The sequence below is a fragment of the Lolium perenne genome, chromosome 1 (assembly GCF_019359855.2).
Source record: "Lolium perenne isolate Kyuss_39 chromosome 1, Kyuss_2.0, whole genome shotgun sequence".
NCBI classification, from domain to species: domain Eukaryota; kingdom Viridiplantae; phylum Streptophyta; class Magnoliopsida; order Poales; family Poaceae; genus Lolium; species Lolium perenne.
This window is the reverse complement of record NC_067244.2, coordinates 250,020,132-250,024,292: the sequence shown is the minus strand read 5'-3', so window position 1 is coordinate 250,024,292 and position 4,161 is coordinate 250,020,132. Positions and strand designations below refer to the sequence as shown.

General features: G+C 35.4%; 1 long non-coding RNA gene across 1 annotated transcript; it reads left to right on the top strand.

Annotated features, from left to right (window-relative positions):
* The first annotated feature begins 2,733 nt into the window (after window positions 1-2,733).
* Window positions 2,734-3,334, top strand: LOC139835429 (uncharacterized). The gene is made up of 3 exons (XR_011751193.1): window positions 2,734-2,779; window positions 2,883-3,096; window positions 3,318-3,334. It is a non-coding gene; the product is annotated as an uncharacterized lncRNA (long non-coding RNA).
* The last annotated feature ends 827 nt before the right edge of the window (window positions 3,335-4,161 follow it).

The window sequence follows — 4,161 nt, the reverse complement described above, 5'->3', positions numbered from 1 at the left end:
AACATCAACTAAAGCAGATATGGGTACTCATACACATGCACATAATACAAATGAGGGTAATGGATGTGTAGTTAATGAGAATGTACCTGTGCAAGAAGTTGCAGCAAGATCAAAAGAACTAGGCGAGACTATGCATCAAACAGATAAAGTCCTTTCCCCAATTGTGCCTGTTAGGTTATCAGAGATTTTCGGTGAGCATGTAACCACAAAGGTAATTAGATTACTGTTACTAGTTCAAAACTTGAAGTTGTTGTTTTTATTTTTAGTTCCATATTTTCTTGATGACATGACTTGTCTATATTCAAGGATTCCCCAACAACACCCAGTTCAAAAGTTGAAGCTGTTGTCAAACACATTGCACAGAAAATTATTGATCTATCATCTCCAGTTTGTGCTCCTCAGCTTGTAATTATAGACGATGTAATACATCTCTTCTTTTTTACCATGTTATTTCATTTTTATGTATATCAATTCAAAGTTACATAAAATTCTTACACATTCAATTCTATTTTATTTTCTATTTTTTCGGCGAGTAGTCAGTAAGTCCAGAAGTACAGGTCACACGAGAGTTTAACTTCAACCAAAAGTACGAAGCTATGTCTAAGCAAACGGATGAAGCTTACAACAAACTGAAGAGCATTACATCAACTCCAGCTAATGTCGATTCTCTAATGAAATTGAACGAGGTCAAGTGTTCTTACATATTCTACCATTATGTTCTGGTTGGCTTCTTATACTAGCATGTTCTTCTTTATAAAAGTGTAAATTTTGTCAATGCTATTACAGGGACGTACTGCACACATCCCATATTCTACAAACAGTAATCAAAACATTGTTCCTAGGAGATATGTTGCACCTTCTAAGAGATACACAGACCCATTTGTCCCTTTTGTCAACAACACAGCTCGTTTTCCTGTGCTTCCATCGGAAAGACGGTACTATAGTGCAATCTGTCATATTGGCAAAATACCTGAAAAGAAAAGGTGTCCATTCCTTCCTCATAAAATTGCATGTACATCTTCTACAGTTTTAAACACCCAATATAATGTTTTTACTCTTTCTCTTTTGTTTTCGCAGTGAAGAAGGTATAAGATATGAGAAAGCTTATTGTTCATGGGAATCGCTAGCAACTCTTGAACCCTATGGCCATATTGACAATTACCTCATACTTTGCTACTGTCGAAAACTGTTTCACGACAAGCATCCAAGTGTTTCAAAAAAGCATTTCTTCTTTCCTTATGTTGGGGTAAATTTCAGATACATTTCTTATTACTGAATTTTTATTTCTTGTACGATGTATACTTCTTTTAGCATAATAAATTGTGTATTTTTCTATAACTAGGAGACAATTCTAAGGTACAATGGAAATAATGGCGACATTGTTCAATCTGCATTTGAAGGAGCCAACTCTGCATTCCATTTATGGAGATCAGATCAAGTAATTGTTTTGTATTCTCATGTGCATTTTGAGTTCCTCTTTCATTTTCTATAATCATATCCTTTTCTCAATGTGGTTTCATCTCAATTTAATTTCTGTTCTGTTTCAAACCATCACAGATGCAGTTCCCAATTGTAATAGGAAGTCACTGGTTTCTCTTTTCTGTGTGCTTGAAAGCAAAAGTTTTTGCTTTTTGTGATTCCCTCTATGATGAAGGTGATGCTTTCCATAATGCAATCAGAGAACCACTGGTTAGTTCAAACCACACTATTACTGTTCTTCAAATTGAACTCTTTTCTTTTTGTGTAACATATTACTACTGCTGTTTTACTTCATCACAGATTCAAAACTTCATTGCACTGTGGAATATTATTATAACTCCTCAAATGTCATATCAAATTGACTTCAATGAATTTCAAGCCAGATACCCACCTGTTCCGAAACAGGACAACAGGTAAACATGCATGTTGTACTGTGCAAATTATGCTTTACATTTTCTTCTTCTAAATGCATATTCTAATATATGCCTAACAATGACAGTGATGACTGCGGTGTTTTCCTAATGAAGTTTATGGAAATTCATGATCCAAGGATTCAAATGCAGAACTCATTTTCTCAAGCAGACATTCTTAACCTGAGAATCAAATATGCTAATGAGATTTTCTTCACAAAGCTGAACAAAATAGACAAAACTATTGTGTCTGAATTCTTCGGTGATGTACGTACCTTTTCATTTTGCATTGTTAGTTGAACAGATATTCATTACATATCCCATCTGTATCATTTTCTCACCATTTTTGTTTTAAATCTAAGCTGTTTCATTTTCTCCTCAGGCTGGGATGTGAATATTAAAACTGAAGCATGGAGAGACAAATACAAGCAAATGAACATGTTAACTCAATCTAGTTCACTGCTATTTGCAGATAGTTCACTGCTATTGCATTTGAGATGGCGTGCAAGCCTCTCTTTTTTCATTTCTTTTTCAAGCGATGTAAATTGGAGTGATCACAGCGTGTAATCTTTCTACCGTTTTTTCGTGCTCCTATGTTTCTGAATCTTTGATACTCCAGTTGGATGATTATGTTCTTTGCTTCAGTTCAAACTTTCTACAGATGATCAAACATACTACATATGTTATTAACAAATGTGTGATGATCATTTGCATTTTGTGTTATCATTTTTATCCTGATAACTTTTTTAGTTCCTCTATATAATTTTTTTGTGTGGTTTTGAGCCCTATACTACAATGTTTGGGCAAGCACCCCCAATGGAAATAAAAAGCTGAACACTGCTTAAGTTAAGGACAAGTCAAGCAATTCTCCTGTATTCCTGTTCTTCTCTGTAAGTTCTTCACCGTGGTGCTATAATGGCTTGTTTTCTCTCTGAATAGTCTACATAATGTTTGCTGATGTTATGTGCCTCCTGCACATCCTCTTTGTGTCAGGTGAACACTAGTGGCCAGTTTGTTGCGCTTGCTGAGATGGTTGGTCCGGTTGATTTTTGACAAGACAGTTGAATACTGGCAACAAGACAAGTGGATTGGTTGTTTCCCTGTCAAGTGGCACATTGTGAAGGACATCCACAACAATTTGTTGAAGCACATTATTCTTGAGTACAACGAAAACAAACCAGTGACCAACAGCAGAGATACCCAGGAGGTGAGAATCGTAGACTTAATTCTTTCTCATTTCCGTCTATGTAAAGTTACTGGTGGCACACCATGGCAATCATTTTCTGTGTGCTTGCATTGCTAATTATGAAGATTAATGAATCGCAGTGTGCTGCATTAAAAATTGAATAACTTTTTCTTTTTGCATAATTAGCTCTATGAATGATGTTCTCAATACAGTGTTGCTCTGCATTCTCATGGTGTCTACAGGTTAAGATTGAGCATGTCTGCAAGACCTCCATGTTGGACGACATGTATTATGTGTGCATGAGGATATATAGAAAAAGATGTTCATCAGAATCAACAAGCATAGAAGATATTATAAGGTAAATCATTCGAACACCCAAATGTTATTTTTCAACTACAAATTCAGTACATAGTATCAAAACTGCAGTACACTCATGTTCATTTCAATCCATCCACTTGTTCCAGACATATTACACTCATAGTAACATTTTCAAGTAACATTGTCACTACATAATATTGAAACTCAATTGTCTACTTTATTCATTCAAAACCACATCATTTCCTGTCCCTCCATTGCTTTGGCTGGCAACTTGCTTGTTCTTAGTATTCGACTTGGTACTAGCTTTTCTAGGCTTACTGTTCTTCTTCTTGCTGCTTCCTTCACCTGTACATTTTATTCCACATTAGATTCTATTAATGAATTTTGAACTGAAAATGTAATGACACAACATGTAGGAATTAATAAATTGTGAACTTTCCCATATCATTACTTACTCTTTTTCTGATTTCTTGGATTTGACTTTGATCTTTTACGACTAGGTAAATCATAGTGTTTGTCCCTGTTTGTGCAGTTCTTAATTGTGTGCTCATTAGAACCACAGTGGCTGCAAGTGTAAAACTTATTTTGCTTGATTGCCTCCCTTATTGTAAGCATCCGAGGTCTTCCTTTTGTGTTAGCAACATTGGGATCTTGTAGCTCAATGTTTGAAGAGCTTGCATCACCATCATTTCCTGAACTCACATTAGTTACTGTTCTTTTGGACATATTAACTTGTTCTGCTGTTTGCAAATCCTCATTATCCATGTC